Source organism: Nilaparvata lugens, unplaced genomic scaffold (genome assembly GCF_014356525.2).
Source record: "Nilaparvata lugens isolate BPH unplaced genomic scaffold, ASM1435652v1 scaffold6354, whole genome shotgun sequence".
Lineage (NCBI taxonomy): Eukaryota > Metazoa > Arthropoda > Insecta > Hemiptera > Delphacidae > Nilaparvata > Nilaparvata lugens.
The window spans coordinates 1514-11688 of NW_024092110.1; the positions used below are offsets into that span (position 1 = coordinate 1514).

A 10175-nucleotide genomic window follows, 5' to 3' on the forward strand; every position below is an offset into this window, starting at 1 on the left:
TCCAGAATGGGGAGCATCGCAACAATCCGCCGTCGTTGCTCCAGTAGAGCCCTCCTCAGGCTCGTACTTGTGCTATCTGTCAGCACTGAGTCGAGTAGTAGATCAATCAAGCCTTGATCGTGCACTCTGTACACCCAGGAGTTGCTGGAGTCTCCATCAAACTCTGGAGAGGTCTCCTTGGGTATTTCTTCCGGTCTGGAACATGCAGTGGCCTCCGCGACTGGTGGCCACAAAGCTGCAGCTCCTTCCTCTTCCTGACCTGTGCCAGCTCCGCCACCGATCCTGTTCAGACCGGCAGCCTCCACCATTGTCCTCCGGTGGTTTTCGACAAGAGCTCTCCTGAGCTCTGCCATGGTACCTGTTGTAGGTAGCCCTGCTGATGCTGCTAGATCCACTGCTTCATTCCGGTGGAGTTTGTAAATCCAGGACACTCCTGGATCGCTGCTATCCTCTCGCGCCTCCTTGTCTTCTCCGGCGCGATTACATTTCTCCTCTGCACTCATTGCTGCTTTTCTCCTCCTGCCTTGGGCCCCACGTTCGTGTGCCAATCTTCTGAGTAGATTTTTGCCCACACCTGTCTCTATCAGAATTCCCAGTGTCGCTCTGGGCGGCTAAACTCAGTCGGCGACTGGGGAGGGCCGTGGCAGGGGACGGGAGTCTCGGTGGGGCGTCCGTCAACCACCTCGCTCGGGTTGGGGGTTGAAACAGGGTTTTGAGTGCTTTGGAGGAATGTTTCCCTCTTTTAGGAAAGAGGGGCCGTGCTTTCGCACTGCCAAACAGGGTTGGTCGCGGAAAGAAGGGAACAGGAACCTTGCAGTGTTAGTCGTGAGAAAGGGCTTCGTGTCGGGACTAAGTCCTAGTCCTCGGGCACCGGGTGTCTTCCCGGGGTCCGGGTTGGTTGCGGGGCCCTGGTAAAGGCTTTCCCTGGCCTTCCCAGAGGTCCTCTTGTGATCCCGCACTAGACGAGTGCGCTGCGGCGGCCAGTACTCTAGACTTTCCTAAGTCCTACTGGCCGGGCACTAGCTGTCCTCCCGGGGTCCGGATCGGCCGCGGAGTTGCGGGAAAGGCTTTTCCTGGCCTTCCTAGACGTCCTCTTGCGATCCCGCACTGGACCAGTGCGCTGCGGCGGCCAGCACTCTGGACTTTCCTAAGTCCTACTGGCCGGGCACTAGCTGTCCTCCTGGGGTCCGGATCGTCCGCGGAGTTGCGGGAAAGGCTTTTCCTGGCCTTCCTAGACGTCCTCTTGCGATCCCGCACTGGACCAGCACGCTGCGGCGGCCAGCACTCTAGACTTTCCTAAGTCCTACTGGCCGGGCACTAGCTGTCCTCCTGGGGTCCGGATCGTCCGCGGAGTTGCGGGAAAGGCTTTTCCTGGCCTTCCTAGACGTCCTCTTTCGATCCCGCACTGGACCAGCACGCTGCGGCGGCCAGCACTCTAGACTTTCCTAAGTCCTACTGGCCGGGCACTAGCTGTCCTCCTGGGGTCCGGATCGTCCGCGGAGTTGCGGGAAAGGCTTTTCCTGGCCTTCCTAGACGTCCTCTTGCGATCCCGCACTGGACCAGCACGCTGCGGCGGCCAGCACTCTAGACTTTCCTAAGTCCTACTGGCCGGGCACTAGCTGTCCTCCTGGGGTCCGGATCGTCCGCGGAGTTGCGGGAAAGGCTTTTCCTGGCCTTCCTAGACGTCCTCTTGCGATCCCGCACTGGACCAGCACGCTGCGGCGGCCAGCACTCTAGACTTTCCTAAGTCCTACTGGCCGGGCACTAGCTGTCCTCCTGGGGTCCGGATCGTCCGCGGAGTTGCGGGAAAGGCTTTTCCTGGCCTTCCTAGACGTCCTCTTGCGATCCCGCACTGGACCAGCACGCTGCGGCGGCCAGCACTCTAGACTTTCCTAAGTCCTACTGGCCGGGCACTAGCTGTCCTCCTGGGGTCCGGATCGTCCGCGGAGTTGCGAGAAAGGTTTTTCCTGGCCTTCCTGGACGTCCTCTTGCGATCCCGCACTGGACCAGTGCGCTGCGGCGGCCAGCACTCTAGACTTTCCTAAGTCCTACTGGCGGGCACTAGCTGTCCTCCTGGGGTCGGATCGTCCGCGGAGTTGCGGGAAAGGCTTTTCCTGGCCTTCCCGGACGTCCTCTTGCGATCCGCACTGGACTACTGCGCTGCGGCGGCCAGCACTCTGGACTTTCCTAAGTCCTACTGGCCGGGCACTAGCTGCCTCCTGGGGTCCGGATCGTCCGCGGAGTTGCGGGAAAGGTTTTTCCTGGCCTTCTGGACGTCCTCTTGCGATCCCGCACTGGACCAGTGCGCTGCGGCGGCCAGCACTCTAGACTTTCCTAAGTCCTACTGGCCGGGCACTAGCTATCCTCCTGGGGTCCGGATCGTCCGCGGAGTTGCGGGAAAGGCTTTTCCTGGCCTTCCCGGACGTCCTTTCTCGCCTCGATGCCCCACTGGTGGCCTACCAATGGGGAGTCAGGTTTCGACCAAACCTGACGTGTTGTCGTTGGTCGAAACTGGCAACCCGTCGTCCAAACAGGTTAAGTGTCGTTTAACACTCGCCCAAACGAGTGTAGAGTAGTGGAGTTCACTGTGTGAGAGGCTAATCGACTTTAGCCTCGACACAACTCCCGGTCGCTGAAGAAATCGGAGTTCACTTAGTACTGGTGTACTGTGACGTTGCTAGCTGCTCGCTGCTTCCTTCTCACTTCTCTCGACCGCTCGACTTGGCTCTCCGAACTCGACTGCCTCTTGCTGGCCTTTCTCGAGCCTCCCTCAGTGACCGAGAGGGAGGGGAGAGAGGATGCGCAGCAACGCTGAGCGGTAGGCCAGTGGCTGGCTTGAACGTTGACCCCTCAGATTCTATGATAGATAGCCGAGCGTCGAATAAATGAGCCCTAAATTCAATGCCTTTCTCTAGTTACGATATACATCGTGACAATACATACATAAATATCAACACACATTTATATAAAAATTATTAGAAATCTAAGTACCCTTTTAAAATTTTTCAATCACGACATTTTTCAGCTATATAATACTACTAGCCGTCAGCTCGCTTCGCTCACCATATCCGTCTGGACCCCCGACTGGATTGTCCAAGAATGAGATCAGCAGGCTCGCTTAGCTCGTCTGCATTTTTCTTTTGAGCATTTTTATCATATGCTAGGACGATCCAGTCGGGGGTCCAGACTAAACGTCTGGCTAAACGATATGGCGATCGAAGCGAGCCTGACGGCTAGTAATATAATATTCCCAGGAATAGCTCTGATTGAGGTAGCAGTGCCCAATCAATTTTTCGCCGCATATCATTCATCTTCACTTGGTGCCAACCTAACAAAGTCAACTTAACTTAATGCCAACCTGACAAAATTATTATTTAGTTACCAGTTAACAACTGTTTCGAAGAGGTACTCTCTCTAGATTATAGTTCTATATTAACATATGGTATGGACATTTTTCAATTATAATTTAAGAGAATAAGAAGAATATACATGCTAAAAGACGAACTTTGAACCCTTAAAAACCACCCTTGGAGTTAAAATATTGCCAAAAGATTTCTTAGTGCGCCTCTAAAGGGCCAACCGGGCATACCTACCAAATTTGAACGTTTTTGGTCCGGTAAATTTTTAGTTCTGCGAGTGAGTGAGTGAGTGAGTCAGTCAGTCAGTCAGTCAGTGAGTGAGTGCCATTTCGCTTTTATATATATAGATTATCAAGTCATTTAAAAAAAGTAAATAGATTTCTAATTTTTATTTATATTTAAGAGTAGCCCTAAAGAGAAAATACAATAGGCCAACACACATTTTCTCTTTGTATATTTCACTCGACATGCAGTCAAATATTTGACTATGAGAAAAAATGAGCGTTCAGAGAGAAAATGAGTTCATCGCAGCTTGGAATGCATCGAGAAACCATAATCTATAAATATTAAAAAAATATATTAATGTATTATGAAATATGAGAATTTATTATTTTATTTTCTTAACGGATAAAATAAAATTTCTTGTTTTTAACAAGAATGAACAGTTATTATTGCATCAGATATACGGGATCAGCTGAGTTGTATTGTAAATATCCTCTATAGAAGTTCATGGATACCAATAGAAATCACGGTAAATACAGTCAATTAACTTATATTGATATCACTGATAGTTTAGTGATATCAATAGAAGCACATGGATATCAATAGAAATCCATGGATACCAATAGAAATCACGGTAAATACAGTCAATTAACTTATATTGATATCACTGCAAGTTCAGTGATATCAATAGAAGCTCATGGATATCAATAGAAATCCATGGATACTAATAGAAATCACGGTAAATACAGTAAATGAACTTATATTGATATCACTACAAGTTTAGTGATATCAATAGGAGTCCATGGATTGCGGTAATTTTAAATGCAGTTTAAAACTGAATAATTTTGGCAAATTTTCAATTTTCCCGAGACAATGTATTTTTGTTGACTGATTCGGGTGTAGAAGTTAATTTCCAGCACTTTTTGTCTCTTGCAAAAATCGTCTACAATGCACCATTAACAATATATAGACCTTTTGCAGTAATTTTAAATGCAGTTAAAAACTTTGTAATAATTTTGGCAGATTTTCAATTTTCCCGGAACAATGTATTTTTGATGACTGATTCGGGTGTAGAAGTTAATTTCCAGCACTTTTTGTCTCTTGCAAAAATCGTCTACAATGTTAACGATTATATATATGTTAACGATTGTTACGATGTTACGATTGTTAACAATGTTAACGATTAATAGTTAACGATTTATAGACCTTTTGCTGTAATTTTAAATGCAGTTAAAAACTGTAATAATTTTTGCAGATTTTCAATTTTCTCGAAACAATGTATTTTTGATGAGTGATTCGGGTGTAGAAGTGAATTTTCAGTACATTTTGTCCTCTGCGAAAATCCTGTCAGACGTGCCGTGCCGTTCACATGCTACTGACGTTTAAATTTTAAAAAAAATTGTATTTGATCATGGAAAATTCTAAAAAAAAATCATGTACGATTCTGTTCATATTGTCAATCTTATCCTAGAGTTTCAAATGATTCTATCCAAAATTGGAAAGTTATACCACTTTTTCAAATTATATCAAAGTTTATGAGGAAAATCATGCAGTATCTGAACTATAGCCTACACACTTGAACTTTGAATGATTTCAATTCAAATAATAACTACTTCTACTATTTATTGATCCCAACATTATTTCAGTGTCAAGCACAAATGTCCCCCATAAAAATCATTGACCCGCACCTGAAATATCAATTTTTTTAATAAGATTGTCAATATCATTAATTTTGAAATTCCCACCATCCTTAGGTCTACTATGGTATCGAATTAAAATATCAATATATTTTTATACTATGAGATGAATGTATCGAAGTTTCAACAATCGATATATCAAACAAACAAATTCCAACTTTTTTCTGGGGCAAACTGGTTTTATTGCATCAAACAATGTAGAAATTAGGACAGTATTCCACTCTTACTTATTTAAAATATGTAATTTGAATAATGCATTTCCAAACAAGTTTGAAAATATATAATTATAAATAATCGAATATCGATGATATATCGATATTTTCATAGTAGGTTTATCGATAGTGGGTTTATTGATGGGAAGGCGGTTGTTGGTCATTGCCGAGGGAATGCTTCGAGTTCGGCATTGTAACATCGTAACGGTTTTTTTTGTGTCTGTTGTTTTGTGATTTTTGTGAAAGATCAGGTTTAAGGTGAGTCAAGTGATTTTGTTTTTATTGATGTACTATATAATGGAAGAATACATTTATTATAGTCTTAGATACTTAGACTATATTTATTCAAATGATAAACTCATTGAAAGACTTGGCACATAACCTCAAAGCCTCATAACATAGCCTAAATGAATTATTTATGGCATAATTTTAGTAATAATAAAAGTAAGCCTCTTAAATCTATCAGTGCTGGAAATAAACGTTTATTATTCTAGGCAGACACATTCCAGGGGAATGCTAGCACATATAAATTGAAATGTGTAACAAAAATGTCTTAACTTTGTTGTAGTTCAGTCACTGAATCATTTTATATATTTGAAAAAACACTTACTTTTCGTACGCGTATATCTGTACGCATCTTTAGGTATCTTACAAGCCAAAGACATACATGTATTTGTTAATTATATGATTGTAGGCTAACATTTTTTTGGTTATTAAGAGATAGCCCATGCATGTTTTGGAGAAGGCAGTGTATAAACTTCTCAACTTACTTTTGTATTATAAGGTGTAAACCATTATTTTAGAGTATTTTTACTCACCAGACATCAAAAATAACTAATATTTCGGAAGAACATCCAGTATAGAACCACTCTAATCCGTTACCTTACAGAATGCAAAGGAAGTTTGATTAACGGAATATAATATTCTCACCACCACATATATTCAGTTATAAATTAGTTCTACTTTAAATTATTACCTTTCCATTGCAATATTTTTCCTGTTCACATGCCTAAGCTCTAAATTGCTCTCACTAGGCATATCTAAAAAAAAATCAGGAATTTATAGGTTACATTAATATCAGTTTCAGTCCTATAAAGCCAGTGACTACTAGTTTCAGGTTGCTAAAATCCCACTATCAAATTGTAGTAAGGCATTTATTAATTAGATCAGTACATGGCTCTAATCAAGACTCTCTCAAACACAGACCAACACAAATTACATTTTAATTTGATTGAGGTTAAGGAGTGGAACTATGTAGGTAGCACAGGAGACACACTGTAACTGCTAGAGAAGATGATAACTGAATGCTGAACTATGATTTGATCTGAAAATTACAATCTCATAATGAATAGGCCTGTATGAATACTCGAAACTTGTAGCTCTTTTTTGACCATATTTTTCTTAAAATGATTTTTTTCATGTTTCTATAGGTTTATTTAAAAAATATATATGTTACTGTTACAGGTTGCAGACACAATACCAGAAGATAAACTGATACTTGCAGGAAATGTCAAAAGTGGGAAAGCTGGAGATTCCCAGTTCACTAAAAATGTATGCTCATTGTTGTGGGATCCAGAAGTCCTCGAAAAAAGAAGCGTAACTGGACGAAAATCGAATGTCCACAAGGACTTCAAAGCAAAAACAATGTTGACACCCCAAAAAATGGAAAGTTTAAGAAGTAAGTGTTATTTAGTCACATATTTTAAAATCCGTCGTTGGAGACACCCTTTTAAAACTTACATTAATCCTAGCAGAGGATAAAGATATAGGACCATATTTATTGAACGAGCGTTAACAAGTTCTCACTTTCAACTTACTGGAGGTCAAAGTTGTTTTCTGTCTGTTTGTTTCTACAATCACTTTAGAGAATTGATCAATAAGCTTCAAATTTTGAACACATATTCTTCAAACGTTTCTACAGGTCAAGTTTGTTGGACAACAAAATTGATTCATTCCTTCGTCCTCTTGAAGGATATACAAATAACATTGGATGTGTATAAGAAGAAAATTTTTTTGATTTATCCTTTAGTCAGCTGAAATTAGATTTCATGCTATTTCTATGATCATTTCATTCATTTAAAAAAGTAATGCTATTCAGATTAATTGCTAAAGTCGCTGTCCATCTGTGGGTTTGCTTGTTTGTGAGAATCATGGAAACAACTCAATATTTTTTCTTTTCCTAGGATAAGTGAATAGGTTCATTAGGAATCCTATTTGAATTGAAAGAACCCTTCCATAATATTTCTTTGTGAGGAAATTGAATCTTTCAATGCATGTACTCTTACTATTGATATTATCTGTTTCTCTAAACATACAAGTTTACTGTCTTATGAGATTATGTAAGGAAACTATCTTTCTTTCTATTTTCCTGTGAGAGTTTTCATCATTAGCAAAATTTCTCAAATACATTTTCTGTAGGTTTTTTAAAATATTTCTGAGAAGAGCTTAAGCTGCATGTAGATTTTGAAATCAGAATGATATAGCGAGCTCTTCAGCCCAGGGGGCTCACTAGTTAACGTACTTATGGTTGTACACTACCTGGTAGCAAAGAAGTTCATTGGGATGCAGCCAATGTAACGAGGAGCACGGCGTCGACAAGAGTGACCCTCTCACGGTCATAGCTCAGGCATCAACTTTCTGAAAACCACTCAAGTCTACATTACACGGATCTTTTTTGCAAGCCTGGTGGGAATGAACTTTTAATAATGAGCTTCAATTCCCATTAAAATTCAAGCACTGCGTTAGAGTGGGAAACAATTTGGCAACCACATGGGCTGTGCATTGGTATATTCAAGATGACGTTCAACTGCAGGCTCAACCTCCAACTTCTCTGCTGCCAGGTAGTTTAGTTGCATTGTACCCACCATTGATATTACTTTCCTTTCACGTGAGGGAGAGTCATGCATATTTAAATACATTTTTAGGTTATTAAATAAATTTGCTAGTAGATTAAGTCATGAAATAAAATCCTTATTTTCTAATTTCTTAAGATTTTAATAACCTACTTTGAACTGTTATTTGTTCTAGAAATGTTCAAACGACGGATCCTCGAGGAGAATCCGAATGCTTCGAGAAGTGAGATGGAATTAAGATGCGCTAGCATTAACCAGTACGTTGCTCAAAAGATCGCAACCCTAAACAGAAAAAGCTTCAAATCTCCTGGAGCACACCCAGATAAGGACATATTAATTCATGAATAATATATATGTGATGTAATGTTTCTTCATAAATAATATAATAATATATGAGCTACTTTAATAAACAATTTTGCATTTTATTCATGGCTCAATTATTTACATTCCTCAATTTTTGTCAATAAACATCTATTCACTGGATCTGATTTACTTATATTTATTAGATAATTCTTAAACTGGTATACTTCCTTGTCTGATGCTAGTCTCAGCTGAGTTAGAATTTTAATATTTGCAAATGGTATCTTCATCCTATTAAGCTGCTATACGAGATTTGAAAGGATTTTTTCTTTAAAGGGGACAGGTTGCTTATGGATGGCTATTGATCTGTATTGATATTAATACATTGTTATCCATGGATTTCTATCGATCTGTATTTATATTGTGAAGTTGTGCTCCTGGAGGGTTATCTCTTATGATAGAGCCCCACGTTATGAAGCTTTAACTGTATAAGGTGATAAATTTCAAATCCTTTACAGCTGATACGATGTTCTTGAAATTTATAAGAGCAGTCGCTAAATTCCCTCTTTTGCGAATAAATTCACAAAAAATTAAGGCCGTCCGGCTCGCAAAATTACTGGTTTCAAACCTCAGCTCTAGCTCAGTGGTAGATACATGGATTTTACAAATACAAGTAATCACCATAAGGTTCAATGACCTGTGATTAATAGTTCTTACCGCTGCTTCTATGAAGTTCTTGAAGAATACCAGTGAGGAAATTAAAAGAATATTTGATGACTGATTATCAGTAACCATGTACCCACTAGAGAATAATAAAGACCAACTATAGTTTTTTCTAGTTGATTCTTAAAACGCTCATCATGAATACAGGTATTCACCAATTTATCCTTCCAAAATTCCTTAGAACTTACAACGCCAGTTCTTGAAGCTCTCTGGATCCTTATATGATATAACTGGAACCTTATTAATATAATTTTCAATATACTTGTTCTGGCAAACTAATATGATTATCATCAAAGGATGATAAATACTGAGTGCTTTTAATAAGATCAATATTACTTGATTCAATAATTTTATATGCTGCTGAATATCTATTGGTACTAAAACAGCTCAAACTGTATATCACGAGATGAGTTAGGGTATAATAAAAAATTCTATGGTTTTGTATGCTGACATAAAACACAAAATATATTCCCATAAAACAGTGTATATAAAACATTCGATATATGAATAATTTTTCTTAAATAAATTCTTTCTAAAATCTGAATAATTATCACAAGATTTAATAGCTTTCACAGTAGTGAGTTTCAAATTCATAAACACATTATATTCAATACTGATGCTTAGACTTCCAGTCAATTCAAAATTCTACAAATATAAACCTGTTTGGTTCATAGATTTGATATGATATACTTTGCTAAATTAGCAAAAATATAATTAACAAATTAATATCAAACATGAGATCTCAGGAAATATGAGTTCGGGCCGTGCATGGAAGTAAGCTTCCTGTATATATCAAATAAATTTATAAAA

General features: G+C 40.0%; 1 long non-coding RNA gene across 1 annotated transcript; it reads left to right on the forward strand.

The window, feature by feature from the left end:
* The first annotated feature begins 5686 nt into the window (after positions 1-5686).
* On the forward strand, positions 5687-8767 carry LOC120356276. The gene is made up of 3 exons (XR_005573977.1): positions 5687-5748; positions 6955-7168; positions 8518-8767. It is a non-coding gene; the product is annotated as an uncharacterized LOC120356276 (long non-coding RNA).
* The last annotated feature ends 1408 nt before the right edge of the window (positions 8768-10175 follow it).